The sequence below is a fragment of the Poecile atricapillus genome, chromosome Z (genome assembly GCF_030490865.1).
Source record: "Poecile atricapillus isolate bPoeAtr1 chromosome Z, bPoeAtr1.hap1, whole genome shotgun sequence".
Taxonomy (NCBI): Eukaryota; Metazoa; Chordata; class Aves; order Passeriformes; family Paridae; genus Poecile; species Poecile atricapillus.
In genome coordinates, this window is record NC_081289.1 from 98,290,189 (window position 1) to 98,314,826 (window position 24,638).

The following is a 24,638-nucleotide window of genomic DNA, read 5'->3' on the forward strand; positions in this document are numbered from 1 at the left end:
CCCCAATATGACTGACACAAATTTCTGCCTTATTGTAAAGAATTCCTTTGTTCTCACAAAAAGCTGAACTGTGACTGTGACTCTACATTTTGGGAGTCTGAACTGTGCTGCAGATTTACTTGATGTTGTCTTCTGCCATCTTCCTCTATATATCCTACCCCATGGGAAAAGGCAAGGGGGCAGGCAGGGGCTGTCAGGTTTTTTGATGAGTTAAATGGAGATGTCTTTTCACCTTTCATTCAATATTGGTGAAAAACTAAGTGAAAATTCTGTAGAGGGAAAGGAGTTTGCTCTTATTCCATGCTTGCAAAAACCCAGGCTTCTGAACATGGGAGATTTTGGCTCAGTAACTTCAGACATGCTACTCAAGGCTGGATAATTTAAACCTAGCCTCAAGTCAGGTGCTAAGTTACCTAGAATTTCAGTGTCTGGTCCCTTAGAGTGAAATCCAAAAGGCCAGCAACAGTAAGATGTCCCTGCATGTTGAAGCAGAGGAGTGAATACTCAAGGAAGGAGGTACAATAAAACCAGCTGCTGTGCAGGAAACCACCTGTAGCTTGGCAAACACATTACAGAAAGGTGTGACTGCAATTTCACTCCTTTCTCAAAAGCAGCCTTCAGCAACTAGGAATCCTTGAAAACAGAGCCCAGGTTTTTCCTCTGCAGATGAGCACTGCTCTTCAAAAAGAAGTGACCCAGGCAGAAGTGGTCCCTGCAGTGAGCCTTCAGGCAAGGTGCTCTAGGGCTGATCCAGCTTTCCTCATGCCAAGCAAACCACTTGTGGCAAAGGTTTGTGGTAAAGCTAAGGCTTTACCTGAAGTATTCAGCCCTCGTCTTCCTTTCAGCAGGAAAATCTGCCTACAGAAATTAACTGAAATACCCCAATGCTATGCATTAATAGCACCAATTGATAGGAGATTTTTGTCTCTGGTCTCCTGCCTTGACCAGTGAAACCTATTGATTTTGAATTAGGTTAAAGTTTAACCTGTGTTCCAACAGTTCATGCTAACATTGCAGCAATATTGCCCTGAGCTTCCTGCACTTGGAGTTCTTCACATCCTCAACAGAGACTCAGTACTTAACAAGGGGGATAATGTAGTTCCAAAAACAGAGGAGAACATTCATATTTAGGAGACGCAGAACTTCCCCGTACACCATTTCCAGGCCACAGAAGTAAGCATGTGATCTATGTACAGGCAGGATGTTAGACTGGATGGCAACTACTTATGATAATACAAGAAAATTACAGGGTATGAAACTTTTTCTTTGGGTTTGTTTTTTGGGGTTTTTTTTTTTGGTTTTTGTTTTTTTTTAGTACGTTTCTAGTTTGTTTCTACCAACTCCTGGAAACACCAGCTTCCCCTTTTTAGCCATGCTGAAATTTTTTAAACATGATAAAGGTATAAAATTCTCAAATAGGTTTTTTGTTCAGTCTTTGTTTTTCTAAACACTTACCTACTTAATAGTACCACATATTGTATTTATTACTATCTACTTTTTCATGTTACTGACACTTAATGGGATGGAGTAGGATTTTGCCAGTGATAGCAAACTTTACATGTTTTTCCCAGCATTTCTGTCAAATGTGCTTAGAAGTCTGTCTGATAGATGTCCAATGAATGGTAGTGGTCTATAACCACAATTTCTTAAGCAATATGGCAAGAAATCTCCCCTGGAATACCTCTGATGTGGTAGCAATGAAAGCAGTTACTCACTAGGATGAAATAATAGGCATCCTTCAAACCATGAACACAAACCTTCTGAAGAGTAAACAAAGATAACTGCTACTCTGTGTGGTGGGACCACATGGGTATCCCAAAATCTGACAATACCTTCTAAGTCTAGTCTGCAATGGTGCCTCTGTTTTGTTTCTGTGATGAAGTTAATATGTTGTATGCAGGAGAAGGATTCCTATGGCTAATGCAGTTGGCACTGTGTGCATCCCCAACTTCCTGTGCTGCAGGCAACACAGGCGGAAGTGCTCCTGCCTTTGCAGGTGAGTTTTCAGGTGTTTCACACTGCAGTGGTAGGAAGGAGTGGGCTGTGTCTCTATTCCATACATCCTGCCCACTCAAGAGGTGACCTTCCTGGCTATTCCCTGACAGCACAAAGTTCACCAGAAAATTGCCAGCTGCAGTAATAGTAGGGTTTGCTTTCATTTAATTCATAGTTCTTTTTGAAAACACCCTTTTCTGGGTTTGTTTGGAGATTTGGGGTTTTTGTCTATGCCGCCTTCCTTCTAAAAAAAGGGTTTTAATACTATTTTATAAATAAATCTGAAAAGCAAACACATTTTTCATGGTTGAATTACTCATAACTGCTTCTCTCAGGTTGCGGTTTAACAGCCTTGTAGAGAAAGTCCCAAAGGAATAAAATCTTTACTGTATGCTCCCAAACAGCTCCTTCTTCACCTTTCAAATTCTGGTGGGTCTTTTTTAGCGAAGAACAGCTTTATAAAATTCAGTGGGTACAAACACCACCCAGCTTTCATTACAACTCACTTTAAGGTCCTTTAGGGACAGAAACGTCTCAAGCAGACTGTATCTGACACACTGAAGAACACAAGGTACAGACGTCAATTTGCAGAGATTTCAACATTCCTGATCCCCTTTTGATACCCACATAGCTGTCTGGGAAGCACCTATATGTGCCTTTGCCCTGGAGCAGTAACCGTCCTGGGCAGCTGCAAGGATGCCAAGAGCCCGTTCAGACTTATCTGCAGAATGACTGGGCAGAGTAGCTCAGACCTTGTGGCAGTTCAAGGCTGTGTGAAAGTCTGAGAGAGCTAAGTGAGACAGGAGGTTATGTGCAGAATGGAAAAGGAGATGGTTGTTATAAAACAGCCATCAAAGAGTTAACAGCACAGGCTAGCAACATTTTTTGGGATAATGCCATGATCTGACCTCCTTTCCTTCTTGTTCATTCAGCAGAACTGGTCCTCTCTGCACGCTATTAGGACACAAGTGACATACAGATAGCCTGTTCCCTGAAATTCTGTGCACAAACTTCAGCTGCCCAGGGCTGGTTTTGTAGGTGGGTTTTATGGGGCTTTTGGTTTGGTTTTTTTGTGGGTTTTTGTTGGAGTTTTTTTTGTGTGTTTGTTTTTGTTGTTTGTTTTTTTGTTGTTTTGGGGTTTTTTTGGGTTTTTTTTGTTGGTTGGTTTGTTTGTTTTTCAGGAAAAAGGGAGGGGCAGAGTGGGAGAAGGATTTTTCTGAGAAATCCCTTTGCAAGTCTTGCCACCTCAGGAAAAGGCATCTGCCTGACTATCTAAAGCCAGGGTGCTCCACGCTCACAGCCTGCATGCTTTGACAGCTCCTGAGAGTCTCAGTTTCTCTTGCTTGCACACCAGCCCCTGACAGCAGACTGCTGAAGAAACAGCACATTACATGTAAAGCCATGATCTTATTCAAATCATGGAACAGAGACCAATAAAATTATTTGGGAAATTTCTCACTTTTAACCATACAAAAATCAGGAAATAAGACTATGACAGCTGTTTTGGTTTCCTCTGCATTCAGATACAGTCACTTTCAGGAAGTAGAACTCCCCCCATTAGGCTTGAACACCCATTTGAAGGTGATTCTAATTTTTTGCTAAGACTAGAATAATGTGCTTCCCAGTAACTGTCAATTCCCACATGTAAGTCTCACTCAATTTAAAATAGCTATTTGAGGATTTGCTAGGAACTAGACATATGGGAAATAAAACAGAGAGTACAACAGAACTGATAAAATAGCCTAGTATCTTAGGCCTGATCGAGTAGAAATCATGGGAGAGATAGATACAGGTAAGTGCTCCTTAGGCAGAAAGTAACCAAGAAACATGTTGTGAAATTTTGTGATAAGCTAATGTTACCAGGTGAAATGATGTCATGAAGAATGTGTAACCAGTGGAAATTGTTACCAAAAATAGAACCTTATGTAAGTACCATACAAGTAAAACCCTATAAAAATGCTGTGTATACTCAATAAAATTGACTTCTGATCTCGACTCTGATGTCCCCGTCTCTCAATCGCCAACACAGACACATAACACTCATAAAGCCATAATCACACAAAAATGGTGGTGTCAATTCTTACTACTAATAAAAATATATCTGAAATATATTTTTATTTCAGATTATGAATATTTAGGCTGTAGAGCCTAGATCTCACAAGAAGTTTGTCAGACACCTTAGCAAGGGTTAGAGTTCTATGTTACTTCTGCAACTGTTACAGCAGTTACAGACTGACTCTGGAAGTCTCTGTCCAGTCCTGATGTCTATGCTTCAGAGCACATTCTCGGAAAAAAAAAAAAGACACAATGACAATTTAATGACAAAATCTAATAATGAAGATTTTCCTTTCAATAAGACATAAATGAGAAATCTCACCAACTACCACAACAAAAGCTTAAAGAGTGATTTGGTCACAGTCTGTCAGTACCTACATTTAGGGCACAGTTCCGACACTATCTATTCCTTTCAATCAAACAAGTAAAGAGACATGACATCATTTAATGTCTGGAATTTAAACCTAAACAGAATCAAGCCTAAAATAATGATGCAGAGTTTTTAAAATGATGATGACTGGGTACTAGGATAAGGATTGGTTGTTTGCCAGTGATTTGCCAGCGGTTGTTCTGATAAATAAAACTGATTTTCCAACAGACATACCGAAGCACAGCTGTGGGGTTATATATAGAAATTACTAAGCAAGTTTGACAGTCCATGCTGTTTGGAGATTATGGTAGTTAGCCACTTTTCTCCTCAGATGCACAAAATTCTCTTTGCCTTAATCTCTAAGGTTTTCTGCAGGAATTCTTCATTCATTTCAGAAGAAGAAAGAAAAAGGAACATGGGGGAGGTATTACAGAATATGTGAGACACTGATAAGTAACCAATGAATGAGTAATTCTCTAATTGGTTTGCAGCAAAAAACATCAGGGTGCTTGAAGCAAACCGTGACAAAAAGATGCTTTACCTGTTTGATGTGACCCTGTTTGATATTTGCATTATCTAATTATGATATGGCAGTATCTAATTTTTTCCCTACTAGTAAAATCTGTTGTGAATAAGAGAAAAGATGCTCAGAAATAACAACAAAAATTTAGTTGGAATCTCAAGAGCTATGGCAGACAACACTAAAAGAGAAGCAAGAAATCTTTCCAGACTTCAAACCACAGAAGAGATACAAAATTTACTTTTTACCAGTTTTCTCTGAACTTCTGGTTTTCCTATCAGCAATGGAATTGAGAACTAGATCCAGACTGTCCAAAAGAGGAGCATGCCAGGTACACCATTCCCACCATTGCACTTCATATTGAAAGAGGGCTGTGGTGCTTCAGGCGTGAACATGACCACATGGGTCATCAACCAAAAAAAAGTTATTCCTGCACCAGTCCAGTGAGAGTACTGGTGAGTTGGTAAAGGCTCATCAAGCACTACACTTACATACACACTTATGTAATTAACTTATTTGGATTAGGAAATCTGCAAGCGGCAGTAGCCAAGGTTACAGCCAAGAGAATCAGGTGGAGGTTTATTAGCAGACTGCAGTATTCTCAAAATTCCCTGATAAAAGGAGTGGCTTAGTCAGCTGGCAGGAACAGCACATATTTCCTCCATCCAAGTGATTGGAGGATCAGGCTGGCGTGATCTCTTGTGTGCTGAATCACCAGAGGGTAGCAGCTTTCCAGATGTGATGTTAGCTCTTAAAAATGCAAGACGTTCATTTTGCTGTCCCACTCCATTTCTCTTTGTACTGTACTTTGATGTCAACAAATCTATTTCTGCATGCTTCACTAGAAAGCTAAACATCACAATGTTTAGGGGTAATGGCAGGTCGGGTCATGTACCTGATGCGTTAATCCACATTTTAGTCTCAGTTTTGAAAACAGTAGAAAACAATTTCCTGCAATTTATTTGCAATGTGGAACACATCTAGGGTGATCTGCTGCCTCATACAGACAGACTTCTCAGTTACTCCATGGCAAATTGAAAATATTTTTTGAGAGAGATTTTCTATTTTAGCAGTTAGATATATTGCCAGCAGAACACTAGTTCTTCCCCGCAGTCTGCTACTCTTAACTGAAGGATGGAGAAAATTGCATTTATCCTCTATTAAGACAGGCAAAAACTTTATCTTTCAGGAGTATCCCCCAGCAAGGATAAAGTCTGACCTCTGTGTATCTCTGGTGACACCTGTACCTGAAGCTACCCTTCATTACTAGCTTTACTCTGCTTCGAAAACCCCCATTTCTCCAGTCAAAATCCTGTTTCTGTCCTGGTGAGGAGGTTGGAAGAATTTTTGGAAAGCATTGTGTTACATGTGCCGAACGGTGCAAGAAGCAGGAAAGCCTGGCAGCTTTTGCATTTCAGTTGTTGCTGCCTCACTCGGGGTGGCCTGCTGCAATTCCAATGGCTCAGGACATCCAGCACAGGCTTGCTGGTGTAATCTATTAATAAGCTGGAGATAAGTTAAGTGCTGGCATTGAAGAGTACATTTCCATCTCAACGCAGTGGGAACCTAGGGCACCACCCTACGGTCTAAAATTTTCCACCAGCAAAGCAGAGAAAATGCATTTAACATCTATCTCAAGGGGAGCTCATTGAAGGAGTGTACAGGACATACAAACCCTGGGAATCCATCAAGATTTTTCAGAAATGTGAGATACAATATGGTTAGAGAAAAACAAAATACAGTGGCAGTGTCGCCCTGAGAATCAGGCCTTCAATATTGTTTTTACAAGTTCTAGCCACTTTCCCAGGTAAGTAACTATAAATGTAGGTGTTTATACATTCCATTAAAGATATGCCTCTTGATGGGTGTTTCTCATGGCCAGTGCAGCTGGGAAGGTGTTAACCTGACTATCCAGTCCCTGGTTGTTGTTGGAAGCCTATAATACGGAAAGAACAAATAAACAATTCTCTTTCTTCCACCACACCTCGAGCTGCACCTGTGTGAATCATTTTGTGTCCAACAGTGACAGTGGCAGTTGTTTTAAATACATTTGTCTAGTCCAGTACTGCTGGGAAGGTGAGAGGAATTGAACAAACATTGTGGGAATGCAAACTGTTGTGAAAAAATCCCTGTCAAGAGACCTTGAGAATTTGTTGAGTACCAGGGAAGCGTGCCATATGTGCACAGGAACAAAATTGTTTCGTATTGACATGTTCAAAGCAGAAACTCCTCTCCATGCACCCTTTGCACTTAAGACTAAACTCCTCGAAGATTCCTAGGTGCCTGTTGTGGAAGCACTGACTCAGAACAGACATGGTGACTGCTGTCTATAGAGGGGACTGTTAACTAACAGATAACACTTTGAGTTCAATTACTTGGCTCTTAAACATGTATTTTGGGTGCTACTTGAGCTGGAGCAGCAATTTCAGATAAGACCACAAGTAGGCGCTGTACACATGCATGCTGTCAAAAGACGACAGGCCATGGCCTAAGACATTAATTTTCTAAATAGGCTGGAGGAAGGATAGGAAAGGAAGGGCAGGTAGAGGTGAAAATGCTTACTACAGCAAATACGAAGCAGGGCAGAGCATCCCCTGGTCCATCCCGTATCTCTGCCATTGCTTCTATGGTTGGTGCTCATCAGCACAGATTCAATGCTCAGAGCTGTGGATGTTGTTTCTGCAGCAACATGAAGTGTGATGGTACAGAGAGAGAAACACTGGCGGGGAAGGGATGGAGGTCCTCCAGCATGTCTGCTGCCACACCAGAGGGAAAAGGGTTCCTCTTTACCCATGAGCCCTCTACATCTGGCTCATAGATGGAAATTCAGCTTTCAAGAGCAAAGGCTAGAAACCTGCTTATTTTATAGAAATGCTGGTATTCAGTGAACTGTGCATGTGCCTTGTACAGTCCATCAGGGCAGGTACATGTTTCTTTAGTAGCTATATCAAATCCCCAAATCAAACTATGGTTTTTTTTCTCTTCAACTGAGATCTCATTTTGAGCAAATAAAATACTGCAAGTTAAACATTACAAGAGTCAAATGTACCCATTACCACGAGTCCAAAAGAATGGCTCAAACTTAGATCTGTAATAAAATATTTTAATGAGGAATTAAGAGTAACTGTTGTTTACCACAGCTAATTTTCCTAATAATATGCTTGCCACATCTATGAAGACTTCTGAAGACAGCACAATCCTATCCATTCCTTCAGCTTCTTTTTGTTGGTGAGTGATTGGGCTTTTTCCCCACTGGAGAATCCCAGAGCATTTGACATCTGTTCATTATTTACCCAGTGCAATGCACAGCCACTTCTGCTCATTTAATCACAAGAGTAAACCAAGCCATTTCGAGGCAAAGCCTCACTGCCAGTGGTAATGGCTTACATGGCACCATGACAATTTACCAGGTAATGACAGATCCAAGGGTGCTAGACTGGTTGCCAGGGCTATGAAATAAGCCAGGGCAGAGTCAATAGCAGAGGGGGACATTGGAGCTCTGGTCACCTCTGCTGACAGCACAGCACCTTCAGATTGGACCACTACAGTCTTGGAAAAAAATTTTGTAGGAAGGGAGTTTGTTGTCAGGAGTCTCAAGACTTTTTCTTATATGAAAATGTGAAAAAAATAACCCACTGGTCTGCATAAATACATGTATTTGAGGCATATTTAATGAAAATATATCAAAAATTCAAATACAAAAATGCAATATTAATTCTCAAAATTATAATCACTCATAACATCTAAATTCCGTTTTCTGTGAGCAACCAAGAAACAACGACACTTGAGTTCAAGGATTTAAGCTTTCAAAATTTTCAATACCTAAATGTAGATGACTGATCACAGGCTTCCTTAAAAAATTGCCAAAATTATCAGTTACTTCATTGGAGTAAGCATTCCACCCAAAATAATATGAGAATCCCTGCAATTAACAGCTGAGGACAAGCATCCTGAAAATGCATTTTTGTCTGATTTTTTAGCTTGGGGATGAGAAGCAGCTACTTTTTTTTTTAAGATTAACATATCCTACAACCTGCTGGTTTTGGTCTCTGTAGCTTTCTCAGTGTTACACTAAGGCAGTCCAACAAACGTTCTTGTTAAAAAATATGTCCTGCTTATATTAAAACTTGGCCTAAGCATGCCTTTAGAAACAGCAATATTGATTACACAAATACCCTTAAATAATACCTAAACTCTTTACTAAAAAGAATCTTTGGTTATTTTATTTCACACAGATTGATGTTACCATTTTTGGTAACTATTTGTTACTACTTTGGTTGGGAGTGTATTTTTCTATTTTCAGCAATATTCTCCCCCTCTGTCCTCAGAACTATATTTTAAGGTAGTGTGACATTAATTCCACAATGCCAAATCATTTTCATGGGGCAAAATTTTATTTTCATTTCCATATAAAATCTAGTGCTATTATCTTTACTTAAGTAATTTCCTCAAAGCTTTAGCAAGGCAAAGCGACTTCATTTATTCAAGACTTTCTTGAATGTTTGTAACTGTAGTGTATAAGTGCCAAAATGAACAGGACATGACAAATAGTAGTTTTCAGGATTTTATTTTTGAGTTACAGAGCTCTGAATCAGTTCTAATAAGAACTGATGTAGTTGTATGAAACCTAGTCAAGAGAACCTGTATCTGTGTATCTGTGAAAGCAGTGAAAAGATGCTGTAATATTCTCTATTATGGCTTACTCCAGAAACTGTGAGGTTTAATTGCCTTTTTTCTTGAGCAAACAAGTATTTTCAATTGCATTGATTCAGACCCCACAAGCTTTGAGACTCTGTGGTCCATCAAAATACATTTTGTTTATTTTAATGGATAAACAAATGCAAGCTCCACCCTGGTCATGGAGCCAACTGAGAGTGGGTGTAAGTCAGTGCATTTGCATTCCTCTGGAAAAGAGATTTCTGAATAGTCTAGACTTCATATTTATCTCAGAATACTCATAATATTTCTCCTGCAATGATACATAAATTGCATTATATATAAGACTTTAGAGCTTCCTCATGTTTTTTTTCCTCCCCCTCACTTAAAAATTGAGAAGAAATTGGAGAAGACCATTAGAAAGGTAAACTTTTCATAGTAAAAAGTTGAGGCCCCAATACAGGCAGGTTCTGTGGCTGATGAGAGAGCAGAGGCTCTCACTTCTGCAAATGCTGTCCTGGGAAGGTTTGCCTCAAATACACACAAGTAGAAGGATTTTAACTGACTTTAACTCGGCCACCTAAAGTAATATTACGAGAAAATAGCACTAACCTTTTAGAAACCTATAGTAGAATAGCTATGGGTTTATGGTTATTTCTGTTTTAAAAGGTAAGGACTCCAGTAAGTGTAAAAATAATTTATTTCCTGGCATTAACAGAACCTAGACTCTACATCTCCTCTGGGTTTTACAGACCCCTTCTTTGGGAGACTTAATGCTTACAGAGCTATTCTTCCTGAAGTCTTTTCAACTTTAAATTAAGTCATTAAAACAGGACATTTGTAATGTTTGTTTTCTAATAGAACCAGACATGAAAAGAATGAAAGAAGAGCCTGAATCCCCAAGAGCACACTTTGGCCGCAAAAGCCCTCAGCTAAAACTATTTTGCTTCATCTGTGCCCTTCTGTCTGGATTCTTCCTTAGCTAGACAAAGATTTCCATGGCCATCAAAATTGTCATGGCATGTTACACTGTTGGTGGCTGGTATGAATGGCCTCTCTCAAAATTAGAAGTAGGTGGGATGGGGACAACCCAGGTGCTATGCCAAGGACTGCCAAGACAAACTGTTTGCTCCCTGCATGTGGAGACCATGTTCTGGGGAGCATGCACTTGAACCACTGCAGGTTTTGGTTTCTTTCTTTGTTGGTTTTGCTTGGCTTGATTTTTGGTGAGGAGAGAAGAAGTCAGCTACAGAAGTGATTTTCTGTGAGGAACTGCCAAAAGATTCCTCTGTGCCTGGCAAAACCAATCACTGTCTGGCTCTGAGAACAGGCACACTGCCAAGTTAATTAGAAAAGCTGGTAACGCCTCTATGATAACGCATTGAAAAAGGGGGAAAATTGTGGAAAGCTCTCCTTTTTTCTTGCCTCTGAGGAGTGGGAAGGGGGCTGCCGAGCCCCTTCCTGTCAGGAACAGGGCCTTTCCCAGTGTGGCCACTGAGATCATGCCACTGCGGGCCATCCTGGCACTGCGAGCAACCAGGTGGGCCTTGCTGGCTGCCATGGCACCAGCTACACTTAGCGCCTCTCTTCATGCGAGGTGCCAAAACGGAGAAGATGTTGCCGCCACTTCTGCCCTTCTGTTCGTGGTGCAACAGGCCAGAAGTGGCCATGTGGCCGCTGCAGTCTTGGCAGGGTCCACAATGGACTTTGCCTGCCTGGCCACTTCTAGCCTGCCTGGGGGTACTGGTCAGCAGCCAGCTGAACATGAGCCAGCAGTGTGCTCTGGTGGCCAAAAAGGCCAACGGCATCCTGGCCTGGATCGGGAGTCTTACAGAAAGTGACAAAATACTGGAATGGTCTGCTAGGGGAGGTGGTGGAGTCACCATCCCTGGATGTGTCTAAAAAAAGACTGGATGTGGCACTCGGTGCCATGGTTTAGTTGAGATGTGAGGGCATGGGTTGGACTCGATGATAGAAGGTCTCTTCCAACCTAGTGATTCTGTGATTCTTTAACAGAGCCTGAGAGCTGAAGTGCAGAAGGATGGAGGCTGTCTTCTCTGCAGAAGGCTGGCTGTGGGCCAACCCTCACCTGATCAACCTCATCAACACATGTCAGCTCCATGCAGTAACTGCCCTAGATTTCTTTCAGGTGATCCACCACCTCAAGCCTGTTTTTCCCACCCTCATACTCTTCATCCCACAATATTCCATTAGCAGTTTATACCCCTCACTCCTCTTCCCCTCCTTTCTCCCAGCTGTATTTTTTCAATTGTTTTCCATTCCTGAGTACACTTCTCTTTGTTCCTCTGCACAGAACAGCAAATCGAAAAGATAGCTTCCTTGAGGGTTTTCCTTCATCGGAAGTCTTTTCAGTTCTCACTTGCTATTGAAATAAACCCAAAAGTTGGGGTTCCTGGGTGCAGTAACGCTCCTGTTTTGTTTCAGGAAGTAAGCTTCAAAATCTTGCAACATACGCAGCCCCAGAGTATAATTAACAAACTGGCTTCTTGGCAGAATACATTATGTTAGAGGTCATGTGCAAATGATACACAGATTACATGTTGTACATGTAAACATTTCTCCAAAGCCAGCCTGGAGCACATCACAATAAAAATTATTACATCAACACTGCGAAGTTTGGAATATTTTTGTATTTTAGCATCTTGCTCCCAACTCTTACAAGTTGTTTCAGAATATAGCCAGTATTTTGCAGTCCTCATCTGAGAAATGTAAAACCTGTGTCTGCTTTTAAAAATGTCAAATAATTGGGAGTTTTCTTGCCCAGATTAACACTAGAAGCCAAGTGCAGAGGCCATCTTGGAGGAAGAATTTGTGTGTGGAAAAAAAAAGAAAAAATTCCCAATCACAGGGAGAAACTACAGAAATATCAAAAATCAAAGAATTTTAAATTAAGTACTTGAAACATAGATATGAGAGAGGAAGAAAGTTACATTGCTTCCCCATGGAAATATATTTTTATTATTGCTTCCACAATCATCTCAGAGCAATAATTTTTTGGTCTGGAAAGGGAAATGAGAAAAAATTAAAATTCCATTATCCTTTTGCAAGTCTTGTTTTCATGGTTCCCTGCAGTGACAGGACTAAACACATTCCATTTCAATGGCATGACATTATAAAAAATCTTAAGACTTTTTAAAAATTCAAATCCAAAATCTTCCCAACACAGAACATTAGATTTTTCATAGGAAGACCAGTTAAGCCAAGAAACCAATATAAAACTAAGCAGCTAATTTCATAAGTCCTCTCCACAGAAGCTGGCAAGGCTGTGATCTGGCAGCTCCACTCTGAGGCTTGCCACCTAGGTACCATTCTCAGCAGTGTCCCAGTACTCCTTTATGCTACTGGAGACCTCTTTACTTCTGTAGGTCTCAATGCTGCAAATGCAAAAGGTACAAAATAGCTTTGTGCTATCCCTCATATTATTCATATATGTAGGTGTGTCCATTTTTGCTCCAGATGGAAGCATTTTCCCCTACTTATGTGCAAAAATTGTAGAAATTCACTGAAGTCTCCTTTACTTCCTTTAGCAGTGAACACACATCCTTTAGTATTAAATTTTAAATAAAGAAATTTACAATGCAATAATAACCTTGAAAATCACCAGCTCAGTATAAATAATAATGAGAAGAACACACCTCTTCATTGTAAAGGGCAATTCCTTGAACCTTGAGGCAGTTAATTTAAAACACTGCAGGTTTCATTTTTTGCCTTACCAGGGGTCCTAGCATTCCCCTAAGCTACCACTGTGCTCCTCCATGGCAGACTGTCTTTTCAGACAATTTACGTTTGACTCATAAAAATCAAGACTTCTCCAAAGCCTGAAACTGCTTTTTGTCCTGTGTGGCCAGCGCCTTACACCAAGAAGAGACAGGTACCAGAGAAATCCACTTCAGGAGGAGAAATTTCTCCAGCACATGTGACATGAGTGCAGTCCTTCTAACAGAAGAGGAACCCCTGCCTTTAAGCCATACCCTTAATGGTTCATAGATACCTCTCCAAAAATCAGTTTTACATGGTTGATGTTTTAGTCTCTTACATTAACACACTATTTTCCTTCCCATTCCTTGATGTTTCATCTCACAGCAAGCTTCAAGAGATCCTGTTCCTGGTCATCAGCTGGGAAAAAGCCAGAACTTCTCATAATCCTGGATATGTGCACATATCTAGCTGTGGCCACAGGCAGGAAAACATCTTCCAGTTTTTCGTGCTGCATACTAGAAGTAATATCTGCAACCTGTAAGTGATCCAAGGCTCATCTCAGCCACTGGGCTCAACACCTTGTGTTGAAGAGTGCAGGCACTTCACGTGGTACTCCTCACAGTGCAGTCTTGCAGCTGATCTTTCCATTTCAGACCTCTATATTACAGCTCTGAAAGAGCATTACTAGTCTGTCAGTATCCCATTCTGTCATTATGATGAAAACTGTTTTGTTTAGGTTGGATCACACCAAGGGTTTTTTGAGAAAATGCAGCATTTAAATGCATTTTTAGGATCTTTTATGAGCTTTTGCATTTAAATTATCTCCTTTTTAATATTCAGGCTCCTTCTATTCTGTTTCCTTTGTTTGTGTTCAAATATTCTTCTAGTAAATACATTGCTTTTCAAATGGACCCAGTACAAAGAATTTTAGACAGGCAGATGGAAATACCTTCACAAAATTACCAAGAAATGTAGTAATATTGTAAATGGGTTCCTGGAATTACTGAAAGTCACTTGGTATTAATTGCTTAGTAATACAGCGCTTGAGGTTTCCTGTCACTAGTTCAGTTTGCCCAATCTTAAAAAAACTTAATTTCAGTTTCACATGCTTTGCAAAAGCCTGTTTCTACCTGATCATTTTGCAAAAAGAACTGACCTGGTATTCAAGAAGATTAGAGGGTTTTCCTTAATTCGCTTTTTTGACTCAACTTCTTGTAAAAGCCAACCATGAGAGCAAGAACAACAAGGATAACACAGAGTTAAAATGCAATAGGCATCATTCAAATAATTCTATTGCTATTTGCAAATAACTCAAGTATAGCATTTTATCTTCATTTCAACTTGCAACTGCTAGTCCATATTGGATTGACGGCTCCTCAACCCCACAATATGTGTAACTCCACATCCCCCTTTAACTGAGGCCTTCTGCTGAAACCACAGTATGGCTTTCAGGAGAGTAGGGAACTGACTTCCTCAGCAGGAACACACTAACACTCTTGCTCCTGATGGAAGCACAGCAGTGTCTGAAGACACCCTGCCTACATGGCTGAGGACCACAGATGGACCACTCATGCAGTCCACCAGGGACTTGGGAAGACTCCAGCCTAACCCCTGTCCTGAGCAGATTCAGCCAGGGTCAGACCAGGTATTTCAGGGCTTTTTATTATCCTTTTGGGGCTGACAATACTCCAGGGATGGAGATGCCACAACCTCTCTTGGTCCCTCCTGCACTGTTGGGCTGCCTTCATGGGGAAAAGTCTTTTCCTTCTCATCAGACTGAGCATCTCCTATTGCAGTCTGTGGCCATTGCCTTTCACTCTCTTGCTCTTGGCTGCTCTGAAGAGCAGCTTCTCAGTAACTTCCTCTCTGATATTGTCAGGAAGGCACAGTAAGAATGGCTGCTCCATGGTGGGCACAAACAGTGTGCCCTCAACACAGGCAATGCCCACAGTGGCGTCAGGCTGTTGACAGTGAGTGGTAACACCTGCTACTGACAACAAGACAAGGTAACAGGTCAGTTCTAGGGTCCATGAAGGGAGTCTGCTTGAAAATCCTAGGAGATGGAGCTGAGTCCATATGGTCCAATCCAGAATAACACCTTGGACTTTTTGGTTGGACCAGAGACCTCTATGGTTCCCTCTAACCTTCACAGTTTATGACAGATCATTTCAGACCTCATGGCAGAGAAGTACTGAAAAGTAAATCATCCATACTCTGGATGATTGCAGCCTGGTGGGCAGAGAATGAACTCTGAAGCTTATTTCATAAGAGAAGGTGCACAGTGAACAGAATCAAAAGAGCAGATTGTGTGTGATTTGCTCTCTTGTGAAGTTTCTAATGCAGTCTACTGGCAGACCCAAATTCTGTGACACAGGGTTTCTTAGTAGGTTCCCCAAACTTTCTCAGAAACAGCCTTTAGTATGTTCAGTGTAACAGGGAAATCACTGTTACTGTTATGCACAGTATTCATCTCTGCTTCTGTCTTCTCCAGCAAGACTAATATTCATGACTTTTCCAAGCTTGGGAGAAATAGTAATATTTGCCAAAGGAAGGCATTCTTGTCAAGGAAGCAAATGCCATTGGTATCCTTACCCAGGGAACTATCTGCAAATCCTCAATTTAGTCCAAACTGCAAATTTGTGTAGATGAAAAGATTTTTTGAGAACAAAAGCCAGGTGAAATGATCAAAAGGAGAAAACAAGGCAGCAGCCTTTACACATTTACAACAAAAGAGTGAATAGAATATAAATTGCTAAGTATTAATTTTTTCTGTCCCAGGGGGACACACCTTACACCAATACACCTCCCTCTTTCATGTGCTGTCACTCTTAGGCTTGTCTGGTTACAGAACTAGCCCAATGTCTCAAACCCAGATGGATCTGGTACTTCTGGGAAATCATGTGCACTAGTCTTTGCATGTTTCCTTAGGGGGAGACAAGTTAGGTCATGTACTCTTCCTTGAACACCTCTATTTTAAAGCACTAATATCTTTTATGCTGTTAGAACTCATGTCTTTGTACCAGCCCAGCACTCAGTTATGATTTTCCACCCGTCATATGGGCAATGTCAGCTTTCAATTGTCACCACAAAGCGGCGTGGCCACCAGCCCTGAGTCAGCACCCTACAGCCTTTCCAGGATGTTTTACAACTCAGGTTCGCTGGGAAGGAGGCAAGCATGCTAGTACCCCTTCAACAAAGGCAGAAGAAACAAGATCAAAGAGTGAAAAGCAGTATAAAGGAGGGACCCAAATCAGAAATGCTCCAATTGTACTACTCTGGGGTAAAATTATGTGAACTGGGGAATTCCAAAAACACAGATAGCAGCCCATAGCTCAGACAATACGGCTTCTGAAGACACGAGATTGGGACAGCTTTTTATCTTACAGTCTCAAGGAACAGGCATCAGGTGGGAGTTTTGAGAGATTTTTTGAAACTGTCAGAGATGTGTGTGTGATTGGCATGCTTGTATAAATGGAGTATGTGTAGAACAGGAAGAATAGTCTTCCTGCCCTCACTGTGTATGCTCCCACCATAGATCCCAGCTCCTACTTCTCATATCCTCCCTTCCCACCATAGCTCTCCTCTTCTGCCCAAACAGTTACTCAAAATGATGTCTGTGTCTGCACAGCTCCTCAAATAAGGTGATGCACACCTACAAGTTCTCCCAGGACTGATCTCCTGCCAGGGAGGCTGTGCACTCCAACCCTTGTATGACAAACACATCACCAGGAATACCAGCCTGATGGATGGTGAAGTGGTTCAGCTGAGAAACAACTATATTTTAATTTTTTTTAGAGTTGTCTACCACGAGCAGTGTGGACATTGTACAGTTCTGTGCTTAGAAAGAGCACTTACATAAATGATTTTCTGAAGAAGGGGTAATGACACTGCAGGTTTGTCCCACATCGACAGTGCTGTGAGTGGGGCACAGGTCAGAAGGAGATGGGAATAACTGCATCGTAAAAGAGAATGTCTGGTCATCTGGTTGTGGTCTTTGCAGTGAGTGAGCATAGCTTCACTGAGACATGAATGACTAAAACATGGGCATGAGATCTCCCATTCAATGTTTTAAAGAGCAAATCCCTTTAAATCTATGCACCTCTGCAACTTCCTCTTTCACATTTTGCTGTGCAAATATACACAGCAGGATATATATAAAACATACATACTTATTTTATGCATTTTAAAGGCATATTTTATCAGGCAAAAGTTTTAGTTTTGCAAAGATCATTAGAAGCTTCTTAACTCTTAAAACTGAAACTAAAATATAAACTGATTCAGTGGTAGACATACCCAGAAAGCAAACAAATGAGAAATATTTCATCTGGTTTTCTCCCAGAAGAAAGACAAATGAAAACAGTTTATTCTCAGAAGGGTCTTCTCATCAGGTAACACAAGCCAACATGGAATGTTTAGCGTGTCCATGAGTCCTTGCTTCTGTTGCTATTACACTCTGCAACTTTACTCAAGTCCTCTAGGGAAGAATATTTTAAGGAAAATACGAACAGGTGCATTTCCTCCTCCTGACTACTCTATAGTCAGAAAACCTTTTGGACCCAATGTTTCTAAAACAGGGCAAACAGAAATCTGTTTAGTTAAAATGAACTCAGACTTTAGGAATCCCCAGAAGACTCTGAAGTAGAATATGCATGCAGAAGGAGAAAGTTAACTCTTTCATGGTAGACATATTTAATCACACATATTCAGGAACATCACAAGAATTCCCTGTGGCACTGGAGAAGGAATGAAGCTCTATCTTTATAGGATGCATGCAAACCGTGTGTGTTTGCATCAGGAAAAAACCCCACAGCTTAAATAAAAATTTCTGAAATACTAATTTCACAGCAGCAAGGAGAGGAGAAAAATAGAGATGCCAATCAATGTTTTCCAGTTTTTCACCCTTTTCCTGGAGAAACAGAATATGACACAGTATCAGAAGAAGGGAATAAGAGCACAGGTTGGGGCAGCATCAAGATTCTTCATATCTTGTACAAAGCAGAGAACATTCAAAAGGAGATATTTAAGGAAGACAAATACCTATTTCAAGATTCAGTTAAAATCAAGTGAAGGAAGAAAAAAGTTTAACTGTGTTTTTTCACACTTCTGGTCACAATTTGGACAGAGAAGGAAGAGAGACAGAGGCTAAAAAGTATCACCTAATGCTGTTTCTTTGTCTAACTCCAGGGGAGATCTGTTTCTATGAACTGTGAATAGATGTACTTTTACAGCTGTTTGGCAGCTTTTAGAGTCTTCTACCTCCTGAAATTTCCTCCTCTGCAGGTATTTTCTAGAGGTGCCTTACCAGGTCACTGGCTTCAGTGAATTGCCTATCTGGCACCTGACCATGCGGAGCTTTCATCAGAGGTGGCTCTGAGATCCAGTAAAGACTGAGCACTACTCTAACATCACAGCCCAGCACGACTGGTGATGACTAGGCTTCCTTCTGTGAAACAACTGATTTTTCTTTTGTAAACATAAGAAGATCTGAAAGGATGCAGTTCTACCAGTCTCAGCTTCCCTTTCTCAGATGGTATTTCAAGCTTACCAGAGCTTTGAGGTGAACGTGTTGAGACATTTTTCTTTCAATTAGCTCACTGTTAGACCACCCTTTAAAACTTTTTGGATGTATCCCACTCCCTTCAGCACCTCTGCTGCAAGGTTCCCTGCTCATTCCTCTGGGTCTAGACAGGTATCAGGGCATTCCTCAGTGTCTTGGACCATATTTCCTTGAGCACATTCAGTTGCTTTTGAAGTGAGCAATACTCTTCTCTGCTTTCCAGAGGTGTTCACCCAACACAGTTCTTAGAAATTAGGTTAGCATAGCAGCTGAAAGTGAAAAAGAATAAATTGACACTGTTCAACAGCCCATCAGATTCACAACAGGAAGCAATTTACAGAAATTTCCCCTAGAAGCAGTTATGCTGGGTTTGGCTATCCAGATATATTTTACATGGTTGACCAGCTCATATACCCGTTCCTTTAATTTTAGTATCAGTTTTGTATCAGCTTCTATTTTTCAGGTGTATATCTTAGTCATTTTGCCCCTGGGGTAAACTATGACTGCATTTGCATGTATGAAACCCAAAACTCAAGTAAAATAACATTGCAAATAAAACCCTGATAGAGGAAACACCTTCTATCTTGAACACATGTAAAATGCAACTATCACCATTTTGCTCCTAAAATGTAAAAGAAAATTTTTTGTATTTGGGTCTATGCCCTGGTCATTTGTAGCCCTGTTTCAAGTTCTGCATTCTGTTACTCCAACTCAAAACTTCATTGAATTTTTAAATGAGTGTAAATAAGGGAATCAGACATGAGACCAGGCATAAGAACCAGACAGAGCTGCCAGCTCAAGGACCCCCAAAGTAAAAAGGTCATCAGCCTAATGGAGTGAGTCTAGAGGATACCACCAAGCTATGGTGGTAGATGGAGATGGAGCACCTCTCCTACGAGGAAAGACTGAAAAAATTGGAACTGTTCAGCCTGGAGAGGAGAAGGTTTCAGAGAAAACTTATAACACTTTCCAGTAACTAAAGGGGGCTAGAGAAAAGCTGAGGAGGGACTATTTTACAAGGGCATATGGTGACAGGACAAGGGGGAATGGTTTTAAACTGAAAGAGAGTAGGTTTAGATCAGCTATTGGGAAGATATTCTTTACTGTGAGAGTGGTGAGATAGTGGCACAGGTTTCCCAGAGAAATTGTAGATCCCTCCTCCCTGAAAGTGTTCAAGACCAGTTTGGATGTGGTTTTGAGCAACCTGGTCTAGTGGAAGGTGTCCCTTCCTTTGCCTGGAGAAGAAACTACAAAGTCAAAAATGTCTCTTCTAATCCAAACCATTCTATGGTTCTGTGATTCCATGAAGCCCTAATTTGTCTCAGGTTTATGTGGCTGTGCCTCAACATATGTCTCAAAATTATTGGATCTCAGCCCTGTCTGCTAGCCAATATGAGTGGGAGAAGCTCAGCACGTGACATGTTAATTGTTTCAGGTATGATAGATGGCAATGAAGCTGGGTTACCAGGTAAGAAGGAAAAGGAATTTATGATGCTGTAAAATCTGTGGAGATAAAAAAGGGTGACAGATACAGCAGCTGAAGAGGAAAAGCAAGATTCACTCTTCACACTGGTACGTACTAATCCGTGATAACTTCTGCTGAGATGTATTCAGTTGCTGAACATCTCCAGTAGCATCACCTGACAGGTACCTCCCTCCCTTTCACATTTGCTGCATGACATATGTGAAACACTGACAGCACATTTTTTCCAGATTTACCAGTTAATCTACACTGCAGCCTGGTTCATCTGCACAATCCCTTCTCTAACAGAAGAGCAGAATAAAAACTCTCCCCATGCTGAACCCATTGGTAGCAAGAGCTTGCAATACCCAAACTTTCAAGTTCTTTTATGACTATCTTTTTCAAAATGTTGCAGGGGAAAGGGCTGAGAACACACCCTCTTAATCCTGTGTTTGCTGTGAGTGTAGCAGTGAAGTCAGTCCCTTTGAATTCCATTTAGCATACCACCACTGCCCAAGGCAAACCAGTGCACCTGTGAGCACTGTAGTAAAACTGCCCAAGTGCTGGAGTTGGCAGGAGATGTGGTGACTGATGGCTGAGAGCCCATCATGTGAACATCTGATCTCATGCCCAAATCTTCTGAAAGAAACATCTGGAGTTCTGTAACATAAGAGAATATTTCCTATTTAGTAGTAAGAATTTTGTAATTGTTTCATAAGGAATTGCATGAAGAATGATGAGCCACTTTTGGTATGAAATTTTGGTATGAAACAAGCCAGAGTACAAATAAATCAGTAAAGCTCAGGAATAAATCCGGTCAGAAACTGCTTAAGTGTTGGTTACTTCTGCAGTGGTGTTTGTAGACTTCTCAATAGACAAGAAAATTAGGGAAGGTTGTGATTTCCTCATGGAAATTTACAGAATAAAATTCTTGAGATAAGATTCCATCTCTTCCCAGAATCATGTATTTCAACAAAAAGAAAGAGAGAACAGAGATGCTTATAAATTCTTTGCTAATCCTTCCAACAAGTCCTCTGAAATGAGAATATGCATATGCAACTAACAAATTCAAATTCAGGAGTTTGTTTAATGCTACAGAACAAAGAATAGACTCAATCCCAACCCCTATCTATATTTTTTGTCTTCTTATTTGACACATAGAGTTAAACACAGTGTTTATTTATTTCATAATTCAAATATTTCATAATTCAAATTGTCTTTCACAATATCTCTACCTCCTGAAGACAGTAAGCCTGGAGTATATGTCTACAACCTTACTCAGGAAAAAGACATTGCAAAATGAAAAGATGAATGTACAGTATCAGCATTTCTTTATCTTCTAATAAGCTAAAAAATCTCTAATTGGTTTTCAGTCTCTGTTTCTGCTGTACTAGAAAACCTTATTATCAGTTCTTGTAATTTTAAGCATTTATACTTCAGAATTACTACTAATCCAAATTCCAGTTTAAACTGTGTTGATTTTACATTCCTTTCTATTGTCTTAACTTGCATTAAATTTTCTTTTCTGGAATTCTTTAGTCTGCAGGGATATCTGAGAAACTATTTCAACTCAAGCTGGCCCCTACTGTTCCTGTTGTTTCAGCTTACAAGTCATAGCCACATAAAGATCCTTAAATACGTAAAAAAAACCATCCATTTTTTTCCCCACAAATCAGAGTCGGAAGTGAAAGAGCCTGAAATATTTCAATCTCTCCCACTGACGCTGCTCCACTTTGTGAAAATAGGAACTTAATCCCTGTCTCCTTTCCTAACAGAACCTTTCCTTTCAGTACCAGAGGCACTGTCATTGAACCTAGGGGCTGGAAGATAGGAACAGCTAAGGACTTCTAAGGTCCTTAACTTAGCCTAAAGTCTAAAAAATGAGTAAGCACAGGAAGATAAATTTGGCCCTGAAGTAACTATGACATCTTACTGTGCCCATTTGCAAATGACAGCCAGCTGGTGGGAAAGAGAAACAGGAACACAGTGAGCTGTATCAAGATGACGTTTGTCTCCCTCCAGCATGTGTGTTACCACTTAAGGAAGTCTGACAGAATTTCCAAATTCACAGGACTACAGTTTTCACCAGGCTGCAGAAGGAAGGCTAAAGAGCAGTCCGCGAGGCTTGAATTTCATCCAGCAGCTGGTGGACTTTGTTTCATTATTATCTAATTGCTACCTCCTTTCATGACAAAATCATGAATGACTCACAAGCAATAGTGATCTAATCCCCTACAGTATGCTTTGGTTTTGAAATTATTTTTGTTTTTTTTCTATTTAAGCTGCCTCTTCTGATACATGGCATGGAAGTATGTCTATGACGCTTTAAAAACAGAAAAAGCAGAGAAATAGTATTGTAGGCTCTATCTTCCCAAACCTTATGCTCTAGAGGTGATTGATAAAATCTGTAAGTGGGAAACATTTGGCTGGGTCCCTAGCTAGGCCCCATTAGCCTAGGCCTATGTTAGCTTCCACCACAGTTTACACCGACTGGTGGAACACATGGCCTTCTGTGGTGACACTGCCACTTCCACTTTACCCACCAGCACAGCCTGGACATATTATACTCACCAAAGTAGGTGATTTTTCTTGGCACATACATACATCAAGATTGTCACTATTTACTCAGCTGTGATTGCAATTCCAGATGCCAACAGGAAGAAGCAAAAGTACGAGTTCCCATCTCTCTGATTGGGGTACATCAGCCAGTAAGCAACACAAAGGTGCACAAAAAGTACCACCCATCTCCCCTGAAGCCACCCAAATGAAGAAGAAGGTGTAAACCATATTGTAATCTGCCCACTGAGTGATGCAGCTTTTAACAATCCTGGCTGGAGTACCTGTGTGTCTAAAATGGGTGAAAAAATTTGGTTTAAGTTGGTGTCCTAGTTTAGGGCAAATTTGGGAGAAAAACTCCAAATGGGGATTTCCCCGGGGAGAAAAATTCAAATTACCCCCTCCCCCACCGCAACTGGTCTGGGAAAGGAAAAAAAATTTCCTTGGAGAGAAGTGGAAAAAGCTGTTTATTTAACAGAAATTGAATAATATTAAATAATAAAACCCTCACTGTTTGATGGGATGGCACATCCAGGAAGAAAAGTCCTTTTCATGTGGTGTAGCTCGGCTCACTCAGGTTCTTATCAGTCCCTTCAGTGCCAGATAGTGCCGAGGCCCAGGCCACGGTGGGCCACAGGCGTGAGCTCCCGTGGTTTGTCTGGGTGTTTCTCAGTCCAAAGCAGGTTTGAACAGATCCAGGAAAAAAAAGAAAAAAAAAAAAAGAGGTCCAGGGAACTCCTCTGCCTCAGCTAGCTAAAACTAACTAAAAGCCAGAGAGAAGCTCTGTCCCACTGTCTGTCCGTTCTGCAGACACCACAGTCCAGGAGCGGGATGTGTGGGAGTGATGTTTTTCTTTAACACAAACTGCGGCTTCTTCTTCCCCCCTTTGCTCTCAGAGCCAGTCTTAAAGGCTCAGAACTTAATATATAACATAAACCAGACGACTGGGGATACCAGTATCGTAAAGTCACCCCAGGACATTGCACCCCTTATCCCCATATTGTCAACTTATTATCAAAATTAATATATATATATTTTAACTCTACAACACATACATTATATACAGACCAGAGCATTCATTCATGATCTTCATCTAACCATCAGATCTCCTTGAGGTACACACTGTGTTGTTCCATCTTTCTGCATTATCCACCATGTGCAACCCGGTCCCTGAGCAAAGACAACCCCACAAATGGGTTTGTCTGCACTCGAAGTAGAATTGATCCAAACTGTCTTTCTTAACAAACTTCTGAGATGTACCACTGGGACTTTGTCTCCGTCTACTATATGCAGGCGCTCGGATTGGGCTGGGCCTGCTCGGTTGGTGGAACCTCAGGTGTTAACTATCCAGGTGGCTTTTGCTAGATGCTGCACCCAATTTTTGAAAGATTTCCCCACCCAACGCTTTCAAGGTAGTCTTTAACAGTCCTTTGTACCTTTCTACTTTCCCTGCAGCAGGTGCATGGTAGGGGATATGGTGCACCCACTCAATGCCATGTTCCCTAGCCCAGCTGTTTATAAGGCTGTTCTTGAAATGAGTCCCGTTGTCTGACTCAATCCTCTCAGGGGTGCCATGCCTCCAAAGGACCTGCTTCTCAAGTCCTAGGATGGTGTTTCGGGCTGTAGCATGAGGCACAGGGTAGGTTTCCAACCATCCTGTGGTGGCTTCTACCATCGTGAGCACGTAGCGCTTGCTTTGGCGGGTTTGGGGCAGTGTGATGTAGTCAATCTGCCAGGTCTCCCCATA